The following is a 22,736-nucleotide window of genomic DNA, read 5'->3' on the forward strand; positions in this document are numbered from 1 at the left end:
AATATAAAATATTTTAAGAACAGTAACAATATTACCGATGTTTCATATATGAACTATAGAAACTTAAAAAGAAAAGAGGAAGATAAATAAGATAGAAAAGTGCGCCTGCATGTACCCTTAAAGCAAGAGAACTCTAAATCCAAGACAATGGAAGACTATGGTACAGAGGCTATGGCATACTGTTCCCCAACAGCAGAAAGTTTGACTGAAAGTTAGACCGACATAGCGGGGAAATCTTGAAAATCCTCACACTCAGCACCAAACCAGAAAAGACAGGAGTATTAATAGTTAGAAGGAAAGGAGGATGATAAACAAGTAAATGCGAAGGTTAAAAAGCAGAGGAGTAAAATAATATAACTATTGGGGGGGGGGATGGTACAATGAAATGGATCACAAATGAACATTCAAAATAAGAAATAAAAAGTGAATTGCATGGGACGTGAAAAAAAAAATATAAATTAATACATAAGAAAAGGTAGTAATCCCAACTATATTGTCCAATGTAATACTATATGGGAAAAAGATAGAAAAATGAAGGAACTGGAAAGTATACGGTACAATATAATAAACCGAATGCTAGAACAACACTTAATGCCACCCTATTGGGGACTGATAGCTGAAAAAAAGTACAGTATATGGTTTGTGGAAAAGAGAATTGGCTATAAAGAAAGATTATGCTATATCACAACATTGTTATCTAAAAAAGGAAATATTGTAGAAGATCAAATAAGGAAACCTTATAAAGAATTTGGGCTGGAAGTGTGATACAGTACATGAAAAAGTATGAAATAAAGGTGGAAGAAAGGAAAACATTTACAGTAAAATTTACAAAGGTAATAAAGGATAACATGGACAAGGATATGTACAATTACACCGCTATAAGACGGAAGGAGCCGAGGTCATCATTCCCGGAAAAATAATGGTAAAACAGGATACAGCATACCGAACTCAACGATCAGAGAGAGTTATGGGGTCTTTTGACTGGCCAGACAGTACTACATTGGATCCTCCTCTCTGGTTACGGTTCATTTTCCCTTTGCCTACATACACACTGAATAGTCTGGCATATTCTTTACATATTCTCCTCTATCCTCATACACCTGACAACACAGATTACCAAACAATTCTTCATCACCCAAGGGGTTACTGCACTGTACTTGTTCAGTGCCACTTTCCTCTTGGTAAGGGTAGAAGAGACTCTTTAGCTATGGTAAGCAGCTCTTCTAGAAGGACACTCCAAAATCAAACCACTGTTCTCTAGTCTTGGGTAGTGCCATAGCCTCTGTACCATGGCCTTTCACTGTCTTGGGTTAGAGTTCTCTTGCTTGAGGGTACACTCGAGCACACTCTCCTATCTTATTTCTCTTCCTCTTGTTTTGTTAAAGTTTTTAGTTTATATAGGAGATATTTATTGTTGTTACTCTTCTTAGAATATTTTATTTTCCTTTTTTCCTTTCCGCACTGAGCTATTTTCCCTGTTGGAGCCCCTGGGCTTATAGCATACTGTTTTTCCAACTAGGGTTGTAGCTTAGTAAGTAATAATAATAATAATAATAATAATAATAATAATAAGAAAAATTAAATGATTTAAGCATAGAGTTATGTGGGGCATAGGATGTAGTAGTTTGATTTGATTTACTCTAATTTTATTATGAATTTAACTCCCGTTTACCATTCTTCTTTTTAAGTAATATTAAGGCAATCCTATGATGTTGGTCTATGTAGCATTTCACTGTTTATGGAGACACCAAGGCTGATTCTTTTTGGGGACCTACTTAGGTGTACACTGGTATGTGAGGACACTAAAAGTTTCATGTGTTTATGCCATCAGAGGGTATAAGAAGATTGGCCTAAGATAAGCAGACATTAAAAGGTGCCATTAGATACAGTGTATCAACTTTGCTGGACTTAAAGCTACATATTGAAAGAAGGTTCAAAAGCTGGTGAATGAAATACTTACACGGAAGTTAACTAGTGCCTTGAAAAGTGTGATATGGTTTGTATATACAAGAAGTAATAATTTCAGTGTAATGAAAATTCCTACGATTTAAGTTGTCAGTATTTGTTTATAATAACGAACGTTTTTCATTTAATTACATATTAAGGTGTGTTTTTTCATTGTGTAAAATACAGTTGTAAAAGACAATTTATAGTTACTGATAACATCTCAAGTATTATTGGAGGCAAAACTACAAGTTTACTGAGAGTGAATGTATGGGATTGTGTGTGAGAGTAGATAGTAAAGTGAAATATAAGAATTGTGTTTGATTCAGGTCAAGAGTACGCCAAAGCCAACAACACATTTTGGCACCCAATATGGGGCCTTGCTCATTAACACATCAGTCTTTGGGGGTAATATATTTTCAGGATTTTTGAGTTATTTGGTCCAGATAGGATAGTGTGAGGAAAGATATTGTGAAAGGAATAAACAAAGAAGAATAGGTGAAATCTTTGAGAGCTGAAGAGAAGAGGAAAGAATTAAAAGATTGAGGAAGTAAAGTGAAGAACTGATGATGCTGGTGAAAGGGATAAAAATTAGCAATGTATACAATGATGAAGATGATGTAGTAAATGCTTTGATTCAAAGAAATTGCTTCCTGGACCAAATCCAAAATCTAGTAGATGAGAAAAGTGTAGTCCTGAAGAAAAATGCCTCGGGGGGAGGACCACCCACTATGTGCTGAAATGTGATCCTGAAGTTCGGAGGGCTATTCATGATAATGGAGAAAGTTTCGTTATGATGGGGTATCTATAACATACATGATAGGTACCATTTGACCACCTGCTACCACTGTCAGAGGTACGGACATTTTGAAAAAGATTGCACGTCTAAGAATGAAGATAAAGTCTGCGGGAAATGTTCAGGGAGTGACCATACAGTATATTCTAGAGACTGCAATGCTTTTGACTTGGAATTGAAAAGACTAGCGGAAAATACTGATCATCGTTACTAGGGATATCATAAACTGTGGCTATGTAAATATACAATCTGTAGGTAATAAGACTGTTCAAATTCGAGAATTGATAAACGAGAAATATTTAGACATACAAGCATTATCTGAAACATGGCTAAATAACTTGGACAAGGCAAAGATCACTAAAATGACGCCCCCCACACATGCCTTCTTTCACATACCGAGAGAAGGTAGGTCTGGTGGGGTTGTCGGACTCTTTATTCATTAAAGTTACTCAAATCTCAAAACGTTGAAAAGAATTAGTGTAACAAGCTTTGAATACAGTATATAGAAGTAAAATTTACACCAAAAAATAGAAGAATATCCTTTGTAACATAGGTCTGGTGGGGTTGTCGGACTCTTTATTCATAAAAGTTACTCAAATCTCAAAACGTTGAAAAGAATTAGTGTAACAAGCTTTGAATACAGTATATAGAAGTAAAATTTACGCCAAAAAATAGAAGAATATCCTTAGTAACAATCTATAAACCTCCTAGAACAAACTGTAGAATCTTTTTTTGAAGAATTCAGTGCTCTCATTGAGATGATTTTCATGGAAAAAAACTAATTAGTTATCTGTGGAGACTTCAATTTTTGGATGGATGGAGCATCAAATCCTGACGCTTTGGCATTTAGTAAATTACTAGAATCATATCGACTGCACAACTACTCTAACTAGTCTTATGTTAGACTTAATTATAAGTGATAACATGAATAATATTGTATCTGATATAAAAGTCGAAGAGAAATGTACTATCGCCCCGGTACACAAACTTATTACGTTTAGTCTACCTCTACAGAAACATGCATTAGTAAAGAAAATAAACTTTAGACATAAATCAAATTTTTCTCCTGCCGTATTTATTGAAGAAGTTAAAGAAAATAAATGATGCTATCAACATCCCGTGATCATGATGACCAACGTCTGTTAGGAGCTAAGTGTGCTAACTGTCTTATGACCACTTACAATAAAGTGAGTAAAAGTGAATATGATACCATATGCCCACCAATGGAAAAGACTATAACCGTAAAAGACCAATCTCCTTGGTTTAATGGAGAGACTTTGGTAAAAAAAAAAAAAAAAAAAAAAAGAGGGAAAAAAGACGTAAAGAAAGAAAGTGGAATAGGTTAAAAACTGAAAATACTTGGGTAGAATACAAAACTGCTGCATGTCAATATAACTACCTACTAAGAAGGAAAAAAAGTGAATACTATAAGAGAAAGATCCTTGAAGCAGCAACAGATATAAAAAAGTTATATCGTCTCCTGAATGGTATAATGGGAAATGTAAAAGAAAAGAAGCTACCTGATGGATACAGTAACCAGGAACTAGCAAATAATTTTCTAGTATTCTTTAAAATAAAAAATGAAAACATAACCAGATCATTTGTAAATACTCAACATCAGATTAATGATACACCAGGCACACAGATAAAATTAATACGATTTAACAACATAACACAAGATGACATCACCAGAATTATCAAGAGAGCAGAGAAAACAAACTGCACAATCGATCCAATGCCAATATCTGAAGTAATTGGAGAGATAGACTTTTCTAGTCTAGCCAAAATAATAATGAGAATAGCAAATGCAAGCATTGATGAATGTAAGTTTCCTAAATCTGATAAAATGGCTATAGTCACACCAGTTCTGAAAAATGCACTGGACTACCAGGAATTGAGCTCATATAGAACTATTTCAAATCTATCCTTTGTCTAAAAAGTGCTTGAATATGTAATTCTTGAACAACTAGTCAGCCACTTAGAAGTAATAAAAGCTTTGCCTGACAACCAATCTGCCTACAGAAAACTATATTCTATGGAGACAACCATCTGCTCTGTTGTAAATGATATGCTAGAAATGATGGATGAAAATTAATGTGGTACTTTAATATTGCTCGATCTCAGTGCTGCTTTTGATACAGTTGTGCATGAACTGCTACTAAATGATCTACCGTCCATCGGCGTTGAAGATCAAGCTTTCGAATACCTAAAAGACTACTTGGTTGGTAGAAATTATACATACATATACCAAAGGCACTTCCCCCAATTTTGGGGGGTAGCCGACAACAACAAGAAACAAAACAAAAAGGGGACCTCTACTCTCTACGTTCCTCCAGCCTAACCAGGGACTCAGCCGAGTTCAGCTGGTACTGCTAGGGTGCCACAGCCCAACCTCCCACATTTCCACCACAGATGAAGCTTCATACTGCTGAGTCCCCTACTGCTGCTACCTCCGCGGTCATCTAAGGCACCGGAGGAAGCAGCAGGGCCTACCGGAACTGCGTCACAATCGCTCGCCATTCATTCCTATTTCTAGCACGCTCTCTTGCCTCTCTCACATCTATCCTCCTATCACCCAGAGCTTTCTTCACACCATCCATCCACCCAAACCTTGGCCTTCCTCTTGTACTTCTCCCATCAACTCTTGCATTCATCACCTTCTTTAGCAGACAGCTATTTTCCATTCTCTCAACATGGCCAAACCACCTCAACACATTCATATCCACTCTAGCCGCTAACTCATTTCTTACACCCGTTCTCACCCTCACCACTTCGTTCCTAACCCTATCTACTCGAGATACACCAGCCATACTCCTCAGACACTTCATCTCAAACACATTCAATTTCTGTCTCTCCATCACTTTCATTCCCCACAACTCCGATCCATACATCACAGTTGGTACAATCACTTTCTCATATAGAACTCTCTTTACATTCATGCCCAATCCTCTATTTTTTACTACTCCCTTAACTGCCCCCAACACTTTGCAACCTTCATTCACTCTCTGACGTACATCTGCTTCCACTCCACCATTTGCTGCAACAACAGACCCCAAGTACTTAAACTGATCCACCTCCTCAAGTAACTCTCCATTCAACATGACATTCAACCTTGCACCACCTTCCCTTCTCGTACATCTCATAACCTTACTCTTACCCACATTAACTCTCAACTTCCTTCTCTCACACACCCTTCCAAATTCTGTCACTAGTCGGTCAAGCTTCTCTTCTGTGTCTGCTACCAGTACAGTATCATCCGCAAACAACAACTGATTTACCTCCCATTCATGATCATTCTCGCCTACCAGTTTTAATCCTCGTCCATGCACTCTAGCATTCACCTCTCTCACCACTCCATCAACATACAAGTTAAACAACCACGGCGACATCACACATCCCTGTCTCAGCCCCACTCTCACCGGAAACCAATCGCTCACCTCATTTCCTATTCTAACACATGCTTTACTACCTGTGTAGAAACTTTTCACTGCTTGCAACAACCTTCCACCAACTCCATATAACCTCATCACATTCCACATTGCTTCCCTATCAACTCTATCATATGCTTTCTCCAGATCCATAAACGCAACATACACCTCCTTACCTTTTGCTAAATATTTCTCGCATATCTGCCTAACTGTAAAAATCTGATTCATACAACCCCTACCTCTTCTAAAACCACCCTGTACTTCCAAGATTGCATTCTCTGTTTTATCCTTAATCCTATTAATCAGTATTCTACCATACACTTTTCCAACTACACTCAACAAACTAACCTCTTGAATTACAACACTCATGCACATCTCCCTTACCCTTATATAGTGGTACAATACATGCACATACCCAATCTACTGGTACCATTGACAACACAAAACACACATTAAACAATCTCACCAACCATTCAAGTACAGTCACACCCCCTTCCTTCAACATCTCAGCTTTCACACCATCCATACCCGATGCTTTTCCTACTCTCGTTTCATCTAGTGCTCTCCTCACTTCCTCTATTGTAATCTCTCTCTCATTCTCATCTCCCATCACTGGCACCTCAACACCTGGAACCGCAATTATATCTGCCTCCCTATCATCCTCAACATTCAGCAAACTTTCAAAATATTCCGCCCACCTTTTCCTTACCTCCTCTCCTTTTAACAACCTTCCATTTCCATCTTTCACTGTCTCTTCAATTCTTCCGCCGGCCTTCCTTACTCTCTTCACTTCTTTCCAAAACTTCTTCTTATTCTCTTCATATGACTGACCCAGTCCCTGACCCCACCTCAGGTCAGCTGCCCTCTTTGCCTCACGTACCTTGCGCTTTACTTCCACCTTTTTCTCTCTATATTTTTCATACTTCTCTATACTATTACTCTGCAGCCATTCTTCAAAAGCCCTCTTTTTCTCTTCCACTTTTACCTTCACTCCTTCATTCCACCATTCACTGCCCTTCCTCATGCTGCCTCCAACAACCTTCTTGCCACATACATCACTTGCAATCCCAACAAAATTTTCTTTTGCTAACTTCCACTCCTCCTCTAAATTACCAGTTTCTCTTACTCTCACCTCGTCATATGCCATTTTCAACCTTTCCTGATATTTACTTTTTACCCCCGGTTTTATTAGCTCTTCAACCCTCACTAGCTCCCTTTTACATCCACCTACTCTATTCCCCCACTCTTTTGCTACAACCAATTTTCCTTCCACCAAAAAATGATCAGACATACCGTTAGCCATACCCCTAAACACGTGCACGTCTTTCAATCTTCCAAACATTCTTTTTGTTATCAACACATAATCCATTAATGCCCTTTCTACTACTCTTCCATTTGCCACTCTTACCCATGTATACTTATTCTTATCTTTCTTTTTAAAGAAGCTAGCACTTATTACCATCTCTTGTTCAACACACATATCTACCAGTCTCTCACCACTCTCATTTTCACCTGGTACGCCATAGAAATTACTGTGTACAAATTGGAAACTCTTATTCATCATATGAACCCTTAAACAGAGGGGTACCCCAGGGGAGTGTACTTGGCCCAATCTTATTCTGCATCTATACTATTGGTCTATCGAAAATGCTACAAAGGCATGGCGTTAAGTTTAAACTAATTGCAGATGACACACAATTTTACTTCTCCATAAATGATATACATGGCACTACTGAAACTCTAAAAAGAATCTTTGATAGTGTTAGAGAATGGATGACATTTAAACAACTAAAATTAAATGAGAACAAAACTGAATTCATGGTGGTGGGCAAGAAAAACAGTGTGAGAAACTTAGGTGATATTCAAATGAACATAAATAATGACTCGGTGCCGATATCTAGTAAAGTTCGAGACCTAGGTGTATTTCTTGACTGTAACCTGTCTCTAAATGCCCAAACAAATAATGTAATCAAAAGTGCTGGTTATCATCTAAGAAATATTGCGTTTGTAAAAAAGTACCTGGACGAAAATTCTGTTAAGAAACTTGTGATAAACTGTGTTATTACCAGGATTGACTACTGCAACTCTAAATACTACAATTTACCTAAAGTCCAACTTAAGAAATTACAAAAAATAATAAACAGAGGAGCAAGACTGATAAAAGGTGTCCCCCCTATACTAATTGATTTACACTGGCTGCCAATTAAAGCAAGAATTGAATTTAAAATATGTACAATAACCCACCACGTTATCAGAACCGGTCGTCCAAAATACTTAAGAGAATTGCTACATATTGCACAGCCAACAAATCGTGTCGACATGAGAATAGTTACAGATGGCTTCACTGCTGGAACCTAGATTTATGTTTACTTTAGGCTCCAGAGCCTTTAAATATGCAGCCCCAAGACTATGTAATAAGCTCCCACGAAACATTCGAATGATTGAAGACCTTAAGACTTTCAAGAGGAAACTGAAGACTTTCTTATTTCATGAGTCTTTTGACAGTGATTTAACAGTAAATGAACAATATATGACTTGAAAAGATAAATACTGTGGATGAACAAGGTAAAACGACAGTGGAGGTCCTGTAGAGAGTGGGGTTCCCCTGCTGTATGAGACCGGAAAAACAGCCATCAAAGTAAAGTAAGTAAGTAAAGATCACTTGAAAATAGCTGAGGAGAAAATGGAGAAAAGCATGACTGAAATTAAGAAGTAAATGTGGGGAATGGAAGACATAGAAAATTAATAAAAACGACTACTATAACAGTGAGTCAAAGTGAAGACGAGTACAAGGAAATTTACGAGTGTGCCACATAGCAAAATGTTGTTTGAATGGAGACTTGTCACGATAAAGTTTTGGGTACGAGTACCTAACAGTTTTTTGGAAGGGATTTGAACGGTTTTTATACTGTAGGACGTACAAGTGCGTGTGATCAGATATATGAACCTATAAAATAAAGGTTGATTAATCAGGTAAACAAAAAAGAAAGCTGGAGGAAGGCATAGAAAGAAGAATGAGTTTGCAGAAGCAAAATGAGACTGTACAGATGCAAGAGCATTGACTGGAGATTTTAGCAAGGAAGAAGTTTGGGAATGAGAATATAAATGAATGTATGATATTGGTGAAAAAGTTCTTTGCCTCTGACCTGCTAGTGTGTGAACATCTTTATATTCTTAAAAAGGAAGGAGAAAATGAGAAGGGCAAATGAATGGGATGATGTGTTGGAAGTGGTGAAAGATCAAGTATGAAAATGTTGCGTATGTAAGGAATGAAAGTAGTGTGGTATGTAGTCAAGAAATTAGGATAAACTAATATCCCAAAATACTCACTGTGGTAGGTAAAACTGTGAATGTCATGGCAAAGTTCCTACATGAATACAATGTGAACAAAAACGTGAGAATGAGACAATACCAGAAATGCTAGAGTGAAGAGTGACAGGAGTGCAAATCTGAAGATGGATATACTGTTTGAAAGAAGAAAAGTTGGACTGAAATGTGTTTAGGATATAATGAAATGGATTACAAGAAAAGTTAAAGTACGATATGTTATTGGGGTATAGCTTTCTGAAGAATAGTACGATAGTCTATCCAGTAGAAGAAATTATTGAAGTACTGTATGGTTGAGTTAGAATATAAAGAGTTAGTTGATGTTAAGAGTGATGGGAATGTTAAGAGTAAAAATGTAATATTGAGTTGAAGTGTGAGTTCTGAAGGATATAAAATTACCCAGAGGCAATAAAATTCTAAAGAGAGTGTCAAGGTTGGATGTCATCCATGAGGATTTGAAAGCAATGTACAGTATATCCCTTTGGTAGCTGTGAGTCGGTTGTGGTATGAGTAAATTATGGAATAAAGAAACCTATTGTGTACCATTCTGATAGTGTGAACTAAAGTGATCATGATTTACATTAAGTGCTTGATTGGTATTCATTATAATTAGGACACTAGGAAAAAGGGTTATGATCGTAATTATAACAAGTGATTTGGTTATGCCACATACGGCTCTGGGTATACAAGGGAATACTCCGGATATATTTATAGTGGACGGGTCTATGGCTGATTAATAAGTAAGGAGAGTTGCATATGTATGATGGCGTAACAATATGGAAAATATTTAGAGTGAGGGGTACAATTGTAAATGCTGATGACGAAAGGTATGTTTTCGGTTATGTAGTAACTTGTGAACTTCAGCAATGAGAATGGGAATATTAAAAGTTGATTGAGAATAAGAAATTGAATAATGATTGAAATGAATGCGAGAAGCAGGTGTACAATATAATGTGGGAAAGGAGAGGAGCTCCGAGTAATGGAGTTGGCGGTTTTGGAAAGTCACTGGGGCCTGAGTTTAAGAGTTTGGATTGAGGATACAAAATATATTACACATACCACCACTTTCTTCTGCCTATTGCAAGATTAAGAAGCAGTGCGAAGTTAAAAAGAGTGGGTGTGGTCAAGTTCAGTGATAGTCTAATAGTATTATCATTATTGCTATTACTAGCTAAGCTATAACCCTGATCCTAGTTGGAAAAGCAGGATGCTATAAGCCCACCGCTCAAACGGAAAAAAAAGCCTATGCACCAGTGGTCATCTTATGCAAGGAAATATATATGTTTTTGCTTGTGCAATATTCAGCTAGACTATTTTCAATAATATATGCTTAAATACACTAAAAACCATTATCCTGAATCCGACCTGCTGGAATGAGGGTGCGTCTTATAGGCCGTCAAATACAGTAATTGTGACTTCAAAGTAATACATTGGTATGGTGATGATCATAGACCCTATGAGTAAGTCTGCATATGCAGCATATGTGACGAATAAAAGAAGTGAAAATTTTGAGTGGCTAGTCAGTATTTTTGAAGAATGAAGTAAGTGATAATATTATGAAAGTGGAGAGTCAGAATTTTTCTTACCCATGTGTGTACAAGCAGATGAAAATATTAAGTGGCACTCGTAGCGAGTCTATTGAAAGATTACTTAAAATATATATAGCAAGAGTAGGAAATAGAATGTGTACGCAACTCATATCCCATGTGTCAATCAATTGGTTGAACATACTGTGAGAACTTTGGGCGAAGTACTACAAATGATTGAAAAAGGGAATGAATGTGATTCGTGTAATGCTATAAGCTTTGTTGGTTTACAATGTAACTTCATAAATGTCTCCCTGTAAATATGTGATAAATTAGGATAGTACATAAGACCAAATTGAGATTGCCTGGAAAAAAAATAAAAAGTGTAGAAGAAAATTAAGATATTTATAGTCATGTAGAAAAGAGAAAAAGGTTTGAAACTTAGTAGGAAGAGAGAAAAGTTTGAAGACCCATATGTAGTAAAGAAAGTTTGATCAAATGAATATGTTAGAATGTGAGCTTAAGAATGGAAGCAAAACTGAAATAAAAGCATATTATAATCAGTTTCGTAAGTGGAGAGAATTGCCCGACTATTCAAGTATGCACTCTGTGAATGAATATTTGAAAATGAATGCGAGAAATGAATTTGGTGAATATTTGGGAAAATAGAAAGCTATTTTTAGTTGAAAGGAAGAAAGAAAATCTAGATAATTGCAGAACAATGTAAGAAAATAGATGGCAGATGGAGAGAATATGGTTAATGTAGAAGAATGAGAATATGGTTAATGTAGAAGAATGAGAATATGGTCAAGGTGGAAGAATGAGATTACAGTTAATGTGGACGAATGTATGAGTGATAATGAGTGAAAGAGTAGAAATACAAGCATTTGTATGTTTCAATTGAGAGAGAAGAGGACTGCTATTGGAATGTTGATTGAGGGCGAGAGAAAAAGCAAGCGAGTATACAAAGGGCAAGTGAAATAATCAGGGAAATAGAGAAAAGGTTGTATATTTTGAGGGGGAATAAATGACTCGTTGGATTTGGAATGTGAGGTTTATGAATGCCAAGTTGAGCTTAGAATGGAGGATCAAAAGGAAGTTAATGAAAGGCCATATTATGAGAGCATGGATTTTGGCAATGTAAGTGTATTTGCAAGACCAAGAACTTGAAGTTATAGGTCCCGTGCCACAGCATGAATCAAGTGTTGCGTAAGGCTACATGAATGCGGGCGTCAATGTCAGACAGAACTGAAGGATGGCAAAAAGTGAGGCAAATTTTGCAGTAAGGAATGTACTGGTTTTCCTCCCATTTGCCGGTTCCCACAATTCTGTCTTCTTTTGAAGGAATGCTGAGTTGGTCTGATAGGAGTGGTCTATGTGGCACTTCAGAGATTGTGATCCCGTGCCGATTATCATCATTATTATTACTTGCTAAGCTACAACCCGAGTTGGAAAAAAAAGATGCTATTAGCCCAAGGGCTCAGAGAGAATAGCCCAGTGAGGAAAGGAAATAAGGAAATAAACTACAAAAAAAAAAGGAATTAACAATTGAAATATAACATTCCTAATTAGAATAGTAACAACATTAGAATAAATCTTTCACATAAAAACTATAAAAGCTTTACAAAAACAAAAGGAAGAGAAATAAGGTAGACCAGTGTGCCCAAGTGTACCCTCAAGCAAGGGAACTCTAACACAAGACAGTGAGAGACCATGTACAGAGGCTATGGCACTAACCAAGACTATTATTATTAAGCTACAACCCTAGTTGGAAAAGCAGGATGCTATAAGCCCAGGGGCTCCAGCAGGGAAAATAGCTCAGTGAGGAAAGGAAAAAAGGAAAATCAAATATCTTAAGAAGAGTAACAACAATAAATATATCCTATATAAACTATAAAAACTTTAACAAAACAAGAGGAAGAGAAATAAGATAGGAGTGTGTGCTCGAGTGTACCCTCAAGCAAGAGAGCTCTTACCCAAGACGGTGGAAGACCATGGTACAGAGGCTACGGCACTACCCAAGACTAGAGAACAATGATTTGATTTTGGAGTGTCCTTCTCCTAGAAGAGCTGCTTACCATAGCTAAAGAGTCTCTTCTACCCTTACCAAGAGGAAAGTAGCCACTGAACAATTACAGTGCAGTAACCCCTTGAGTGAAGAAGAATTGTTTGGTAATCTCAGTGTTGTCAGGTGTATGAGGACAGAGGAGAATATGTAAAGAATATGCCAGACTATTCAGTGTGTGTTTAGGCAAAGGGAAAATGAACTGTAACCAGAAAGAAGGATCCAATGTTGTACTGTCTGGCCAGTCAAAAGACCCCTTAACTCTCTAGCGGTAGTATCTCAACAGGTGGCTGGTGCCCTGGCCAACCTACTACCTACTAAAGAACAATGGTTTAATTTTGGAGTGTCCTTCTTCTAGAGGAGCTGCTTACCATCGCTGGAGTCTCTCTTCTACCCTCATCAAGAGGAATGTAGCCACTGAACAATTACATTGCAGTAGTTAACCCCTTGAGCAAAGAAGAATTGTTAGGTAATCTCAATGTTGTCAGGAGTATGAGGACAAAGATGAGTACGTGAAGAATAGGCCAGACTATCTATTGTATGTGTAGGCAAGGGGAAAATGAGCCATGACCAGAGAGAAGGATCCACTGTACTACTGTCTGGCCAGTCAAAGGACACAATAACTCTAGTGGTAGTATCTCAACTGGTGGCTGGCCAACCTAGATCAAGTGGTAGGAGTGCAGGCACTTGGGAAGCTTTCAAAATTTTGCAATGAGCAAGGTAATAACGAAAATACTGAGTAAAATCAAGTGGTCTCTATATTCCCCTTCGAGTGATCGTGAAGAAATGAATGATGAGGAAAAAGCAGATAGCTTGAGTGGGACAGAGAGTGAAGAAGAGTATAGGTAAATTTATAAGTGTGTCCTGATGAGGGAAGTATCAAGGATGACAAAATATAGTTTGAATGAAGTGAGAGATAAGGTTGAGTTTTAAGTGTATGATTTAAAGAGCTGTATGGGGAAAAAAAGGCTTCGAGCATAAAGATTTTAGCATTATTTTGAAAGGAAATTTGAATAGTTTATATAGGAAAATCGTGAGTGTGGATGATAAGATATGAATCTGTTTGAGAAAGGTACATTGATCAGATGAGAAGACTTAAAGCTGGTGTAAGGTATAAAAAACAAGAATGAGTTTAAAGAGACGAGGATGGGGGAAAACGGGGCAGTAAAGATGTATGAGCAGATGCTGGCGACTTTAGCCCGAAGTAAATTTGGGGATAAACATATAAATGAATATACAGTATTGGTGAGTTTCTTTGCCATTGTACAAGAGTGTGTGAGCTCATGAATATATAAACTAAATGGAAAAAGCAATAGATAAGTGCAAGACTGAAATGGGATGATGTATTTGAAATACTGGAAAATTGTGAGTTTGAATATAGGGCAGATATAAGGAATGGAAGTGGTGTGTAAGTTAAAAAGGAAGTATGAGAGAAGAGTCCCAGATAAGAGACGTTATAGCATAGTTTCTCGAATACTATGGGAATGAGAAAGTGAGAATGAGATAATATATGAGTATTATAAAGGGAATTCTAGAATGAAGAGAGAGAGGAGTGCAAGTCTCAAGAGGGATACAGGATAGAATGAAAGTCATACTGAAAAGTGTTTTAGATGTAATAGAATGGGTCACTCAAAGAATGGATGTAGGTGGTCACCAGGCGCCTGTTTTGGTTTTGGAGTGAAAGGGGAGGATCGTGTTAATGAGTGCACAAAAGCAAGACATGAAAAGTGACAAGTATAATCGGCTCGGCCATACAGCAAGAGCATATGGATTTCAGAGCGTGAATGGGATGTTTAGAATATTGTGTTAGAGAACAAACAATTAAAGTAGAAAATGGATATGCATGTACAAAGAGAGTTATTCACAATATTTGTATATTTCCAGTAAGAAAACGGAATTCTCCTAATGATGAGTTGACTGAGAGCATAAAAGAGAATGCAAGTGGAGGTCCATTTGACCTGGTGTTAATGGTAGAATGAAAAGAAGAGCTGGTTTTATTGTTTAAAAAAACCTGAGGGAGTAAATAATAAATTACTGACGTACCTGTGATTATTGAAGCTTAAAGGGTCTTCCGTTTTTTTTTAAAAAGACTTCTAAACTTCATGTGATGACAAATCTGGAAAAAGTAAATAAATAAGCATTCTTATACATTTAGCCAAGCTAAATCCATATATATATATATATATATATATATATATATATATATATATATATATATATATATATATATACAAATATATATGGATGGTATTATTATAATTATATATATATATATATATATATATATATATATATATATATATATATATATATATATATACATACAGTCTATAGAGATAGATAGATATATACATATATATATGGATGATATTATTATTATTATTATTATTATCATACACACACATGTATACAGTATATAAATTTACATACAGTATTATCATTATTATTATTATCATTATTATCACTATCATTATTATTATTATTATTATTATTATCATTATTATTATTACTATTATCATTATTATTATTATTATCATTATTAGTCCTTATTATTATTACTATTACTAACTTAGCTACAAACCTAGTTAGAAAATCAGAAAGCTATAAGCTAAAACATAAAATATGTTATGAGAAGAGAGACTTATGTCAGCCTCTTCAACACCACCAAATTTGCTTGTCAAGTCTCTTTCTCCCTCTCTCTCCTTTCAATCTGAAAAAATGAAAACAAATTAGTAGTCTTATAAAATTCAGCCTGAAGTAAATTGCAAATAATTAACTGGTAATGTATACAGTATCTCCTAACTAAACAAACTTGAATCATTTATATGGGTTTACACCCGATTTATTTAGTTACGACCTGAATTAAAATGTTGAAGGATTCTGGTTAACACTGTATGGTTACCAACTATCCCATCAAAGCTGGAGAGGAGCGACCGAGTGAACAACATAGCTTCACTTATTACTACTATTATAATTACAAGCTAGGCTATAACCTTAGGTGGAAAAGCAGGATGCTATAAACCCTAGGGCTCTAACGGGGAAGAACGGCCCGATGAGGAGAGGAAACTAGGATATAAACAATCTACAAGAGAAGAATAAACCAACAAAATAAAATATCTCAAGAACAGTAACACCATTAAATTAGATCCTTCACATAAAAAACTATAAAAATTTCAAATAACAAGAGGAAGAGAAATAAGACTTGCAGGGGAAGGAGGCGAATTAAATCAATGACCTGGGTTGTATAGGTAGGAAAAATCTTGAAGATTTGTGGTTAGTTCCTATGGAAATACAAACCCTCACTTTTTATATGGGGAGTCTTCCTGAGGTGAGAGAAAGTCCCCTGTAACAGGCATTTGTCTGTTTAACCCTTAACCCAGATAACGAAAAATACTTCTCAAGATAGCCAAGGCCTAGAAGTCAGTCCCAAGTGAAGGATTACATGATCGGAGTAACAGTTATATCAATTGTAATATGTTACAAACTTATTTTAAGAATTAAATGACTTATGAGAAAGGTCCCTTACCTACATAAATGTTTCTTCAATGCTACACGATACAGTACAGTACAGTAACTATAAGCATGAAAGCAAAATCACCAGCACGAATTCAATGTGAATGATAGCGCTACTGAAACGAAATGGTCGAGGAACGCCGAAGTGTAGATGCATGATGGGATAGATGCTATCCAATAGGAGGGCAGGATCATATGGCAGTAACTAGCATCAGAGTAGACAGATAACCAATGGAAGAATGGTGGCGAGCTTACAGTTTGGCGGCGTGCAAATTTTAAAATTAGTCTCAGGCGAAAATCGTACTGTACCTCGTTTTGTATAAGGAAAATGTTTTTGCAATAAGTCGGAAAAATCTTCGCATCTCGTTTAGCCTCATAAAATTTTCATATCAGGAGGTAGCACTGTATCTGAAAATTGAGGAGAAAAAACCTGAAAAGGATTGTGGTGAGCCCTGAAGGACCATCGGTCAAAATAAGTTGGAGGAGGCAGGGAAGGTTTTGTCTCCACCGACCTCAAAACCTCTGGGGATAAGATCTGTCAGGTATATCCCATTAGGAATACTTACACCCAGGGAGTGAATAATAAGAAGAGCCTGACCTCCTCCTCTGGGAGGGCTGATTTTTATAGTGTAGCAATATCTACACAAGAAAAAGTGGATATGCATCGGCCACCTTTTCACCATAAAGTCCTCCAGGCCACAGCTCCTAAAATGAGGAAAATCATGTTTTTTGTGGCAAAACAGGACATAGATGTCATTGCTAACTTACTCTGTTTAGCAGGCATAAGTGTTTATCTAGCCTCCCAATCTCTTAGCGTTTTACACTGTTTATGGGTGTGAATGGTGGTGCGTTTAGTTAGCATGCGCTAGGAAGGCATGAGTGTAGTGATTTTTATTATTCTTCCTTTATGTATCTACGGACCAAAATGTGCACTCACCTGTAATTTGAAATGAGGAGAGGCCGGCACATGGAATGTCCATAATTCATCTGATAAATAAAAGGGAAGAGGTTTTCTTAGGAGAACTAATCAGTTTCTCTCTAAGTAGATTTTAGTTCAGTGCTTTTCCATACTGGAAAGCCAGACTCGATTCAAGCTCGTATTGTCAGGATGTCAGATAACTCATAATCCATCGAGCTCATAATGGCGAATAATAGAATCGTTTCAGCAACGCTGATTCTGTTACTGAAGAGAGAGGTTTATCTACTGCCACTCGAATGAGTGTTTGAGGTGGTATCTTTGGTGAGATTTTCAACATTATTACCAGAGATAGTACCTGTAAATCTTAAAAATCCCCCGATTGACAATATCTGAAAGAAAAACCTGGCCTCCCTGACTGAGCACCCTCATAAGAGATAGGGATCTATTAAGATTGTCAAAATCTGAAACTAAGAATACCTGCACTGTTTCATGATCTGGGTGGACAACGGCCAAAGCCAGGGGATCAGTACCACTGTGTGTGATTTCGGGTTCACTGTGTCCCATAAGCAACGCAATATCAATCCCATCAGTACTTCAAAAAGCAAGACTTATTTTTGGACACAGGCATCTCTGAAAACTCCAAAAAGGATGGATCACTCGCACAGAGAAAAATAAAAAAGCATAAAGGACAGCACAACAACAGTATAAAGCACAGTAAACATGTCTGCCCGCACAGACAGCCAGGATATAAGTAAAGCTCTGTCACCAACTAAGCCGCTCCTCTCCAGTGTGGCTGGATAGTTGGTTACTATACAATCTTACCAGAATCCCACAACTTTTTAATTTTGGTCATGATTAAATAAATCAAGAGTAAACCAACAAATTATGAAGGTTTGTATTCACGTAAAAACGACACAACAGAAGGAAATGATAATGGCAGTTAGATACCTGAATACAAAAGTACCTATTTCAAAAACAATTTGTATTTTTCCTAGCTAAACAAACCCGAGTTATTTAAAAAGGGTTATATTTCTAGTTCCGTTTTCTACGACTAGAAAGTAATAGAAGAAACTGGGCTCTATTGCACCATGGTTGGTTACCATAGAAATCCCACTGCTGGGCGCCATGTGCGGCTGACGATACTCTTCACTCTATTCTAGTCAAAGACGTGTGGGGTGGTTGAGATGGGATCATGGCTGTAATAATTTGATAGTGGTGACAAGGCCACAAACTACTGGTCAAGATTTTTTGTGACAAGTACTACATCAGGATTGATGGCTCTGGTAGGATAACTACGCAGAACCGAAGAAACCTCCGTGCCTTCATCCCTCTATCAATTGACAATCATAACTGGGCCCACCCCTACACAAAGGAGTACAGTTAACGCACCTCTAATTACCCCCTCACAGGTAAAACATCACCCTCGAGCGTGCCATCAACCAACCAAATGCCAATAAAGCTACCCCCATCAAGGTCCATGCGTTGGTGCTACCCTTAGCCAGTGATTTGTCACCTGGGTGCAATGGGATTCCTACATTACCCTGCCCACCACCTGCCTCACGCCCTCATTGCATAACCAGGAAACCATGTTGGCACGTGTGCGATGACTGGGTCAATGGAGTAACTAAGCTCGTAACTGCTATTAAAAGCTTTGGGGGAGATGAAGTTATGATGTGGTACCACTGCACTGGTAAGGAGCTGATAAGACTGAGTGGGGAAAGCATTGTTTACATGAAGCCCAAAGCAAGCCTCACTCCTGCTCACTTTAAATCATTAGGCAGGTATAGTGAACTTGTAAAATTAGTATTAAGGTATCAGGGATCATACCAAATCTGTTAATATATATCCAGCTCTCCATACTGTATGACTGGAGCATGTATATCACATGGGTGCGGTTAGCCATGTGCAGTACAGTATACATTTCAGGCCCGTGAACCAATGTTTTATATCCTCTTAATGATTCAAAGGATAGCATCAAAATTATAAGTGATGGGGTACTCCCTCACCGGTCTGATAACTATTTGTTACCCCTTTTCATAGACCAACACCAGTTCGAGCCAAAGTAATCCCCCTAATCAAAAGATGATAGGTTGTATGTTTGTGTAGGTCAAAAGGAGATTCTTTACCGTAATATGTTGCTAAATATCATCTAAAAGATAGTGATGAATTTAATTTTAAAAGGAACACCAATTCTTTCAAGAAAAAAGTCATAAATTGAAAAGAACCTTCTTCGTATTCCACAGAATACCGAGCTTAAATTCCACTACTAAAAATATTTTGTTTCTCGGCATCCTTCAAATGTAAATCCCCCATTAAAACAATGCAGAAATCAATTAGGTAAGTTGTATAAATGAAGAGCAACATGATTAGTGGTACAACTACAGTATATCTAGGTAATATAAAGACATTACTCCTGTTACATTACTCATAATTGTACAGGAAATGTGGCCAGACTTTAATATTCTACTCTCAAGACATGGAGTCACCCAGCAAGCTTACATAAATGGTTCAAATGGCATTTTCCTCTAGCTGTCAAGTCAAAAAAATGACAAAGTCTGATGTTAAGTCCTTATGGTGGTTATAGCTTTTAGAACCCTATGATTTTGCTGTCCATAAGAGGCTAATTATCGATATGGACAAACGTGTAGACCAGCAGAACCCCCTTGAGTTTCTCATGCTCATACTGACTTGTTAAATAAGGAGCTTGGAATTGGAAATGCAGTGACTGAGTGGCGATAATATTGAGGACTATGTATCAGGAGTAACAGAGTAGAAAGTGTGTAACAACTGCTACTATAACATTATAAGCCAGGCCATACAACACACTGATGATCTTGATAATGAGCTATAATATATAAGAAAAATATATATTTAAAGACAGTACTGTACCTTATACTATTACTGTACTTACATCATAAGTATACCATCTTGGCAAGAAAGCAAAAAAACAGTTTAAATAAACAGTAGGTTTTTCTCTTCAAAACATTAAAATAATGTTTGACCAGGGAGAGCCAGGTAATGGCTATTGAAGACCTATAGGGTCCCACAACCCTCCCATCCTTAGCTCACAAGGATGGTGAGGATGCAGACATTACAAGAAACTAAAGACCTTGAGCGGGAATCGAACCCCAGTCCGACAAGCACCAGGCACGAGTTTCTATTGAGCCCTCGCAACCCTATTTTGTAAAATGGATAACCCTACCCAGAAGAGAACCTCGAGATGGGAAGCAGGAGAAAAGTGCAGATTTATGGAATTAAAACCAAAGGGTTGTGGTGGCCGATGTGGTAACGTCCCTGACTGGTTAACGCCAGACTGGAGTTAAGAGTTCCGCTAAGACTCCTGTTTCTTTGGTCGGTGCGACCTCACCATTCTTGTGAGATAAGGATGGAGGGTTTTGGGGACCCTATAGGTCTATCTGCTGAGTCATCAGCAGCTATTGCCCGGCCCTCCTTGGTCCTAGCTTGGGTGGAAAGGGGCTTGGGCACTGATCATATGTCAGTCTCTAGGGCATTGTATTGCTTGATAGGGCAATGTCACCATCCTTTGCCTCTGCCATTCATGAGTGGCCTTTAAACATTTAGATCCTGTATAGTATTCTCTCTGCCTGAACCTGTATAAGGTATAGATCCTCCTCGACCCCTTTTTCCACAAATTCTGACAATAGCTTCTGCTTTTTATTTAGTTTGCAGTTCTATTACAAACACACACATACAACAACAACAAAATTATATATAAACATATATATATATATATATATATATATATATATATATATATATATATATATATATAAAACTACAAAATTCCCACACTGTATACAGTACAGTATGTGTACTGCATACATACACATATACAATATATCTATATATATACATATACATATATACAGTGTATATATATATATATATATATATATATACACGTGTATATATATATATATATATATATATATATATATATATATATATACACGTGTATATATATATATATATATATATATATATATATATATATATATATATATATACATATACTGTATATACATATATATACATACAGAGAGAGAGAGAGAGAGAGAGAGAGAGAGAGAGAGAGAGAGAGAGAGAGAGAGAGAGAGAGAGAGAGAGAGAGAGAGAGAGAGAGACCTGGTATGGCAATAACCTTACTCAAATAATCTGGGAAGTTTTCCAACTCTTTTTGGGAATAAACCACATGACATATTTAGTAGCCATTAAACGTTTTTCCTGATAAGTAAAAACCGCAATATATTACAATTTGTGTCTTGGCCTACCATTCGGTGTTACCCCATTGGTTATGTTAGGTTAGATTAGTTATTTGGCCAAGAAAATATGTGCATGATGAAAGATTTGTCACTATGACTACTCAAATGAATTTCTGCTGTTGATATATTGATTTTAGAATGGAAACAATAAAGAAAATATATTTATTTAAGCTAAAATATTCCTTTGAAATGCCGAGTAGATCGCCAGAACGAACGTAAGTTGGTTCGGTTGATATTGGCGTAAATAATGAACAATAAGTCTATTAGGCCTACCTGTACGGATAACTAAACTGATAAAATTGATTTAGAAATGTAATTAATTACATTCTATTAAAATAATGACATTTCCTTGTCATATTAACGAAGATAGCAGTCGAAACCCGTGACTTGTCCTACCACCACACCATCCTCCCCTTCCCCGATTCATTAGAGTTGCCAGATACCGCCATTAACTGGAGCAAACAGAATAATTTGAAGTATTTAACCCGATTTGACTCATTTCCGCCTCTATAAAAAGCATATTTGATGATATGGTAAAGTTATAAATAGGGACGAAGATATAATTACAAGGAATGTTTAGCCTTACCGCTTATATAACGTAAATGCTGACTTCCTTCCGGGGCTACGGTCAAATATTATGGCACGTGCCTGATGCCACTTTTCCTTAATATCATTCAATAAACCTTCACCTACCATACGATATCGTGTAGATGTGGCAACGAGTTGGGTACTTACTAAACAGCTGATTACTGAACAGCTGATTGTCATTCTTCTGCGTAAATAACAGATTTGCTTGTAGACGAAGAATAAGTTCTCAAGTTATATCCACAACACAGATCGAATAACCAGACTCAGGAAGATATTTTCAATACACCTTAATATTGTAAGAGAATAAGAAAAAGTAAAAACACTTAGTTTTGATCAAGCAGATACAG

At 36.9% G+C, this 22,736-nt stretch overlaps 1 long non-coding RNA gene across 1 annotated transcript in view; it reads right to left on the bottom strand.

Annotated features, from left to right (window-relative positions):
* Positions 1-22,427, bottom strand: part of LOC137635791 (uncharacterized) — a 32,553-nt gene extending 10,126 nt beyond the window's left edge. Inside the window, exons 1-3 of the long non-coding RNA XR_011042781.1 lie at positions 22,075-22,427; positions 15,668-15,796; positions 15,130-15,202 (exon numbers count right to left, since the gene is read on the bottom strand). This is a non-coding gene — a long non-coding RNA (uncharacterized lncRNA). The remainder of the gene's footprint in view (positions 1-15,129; positions 15,203-15,667; positions 15,797-22,074) is intronic.
* Between the last annotated feature and the right edge of the window lie 309 nt (positions 22,428-22,736).

Source organism: Palaemon carinicauda, unplaced genomic scaffold (assembly GCF_036898095.1).
Source record: "Palaemon carinicauda isolate YSFRI2023 unplaced genomic scaffold, ASM3689809v2 scaffold176, whole genome shotgun sequence".
Lineage (NCBI taxonomy): Eukaryota > Metazoa > Arthropoda > Malacostraca > Decapoda > Palaemonidae > Palaemon > Palaemon carinicauda.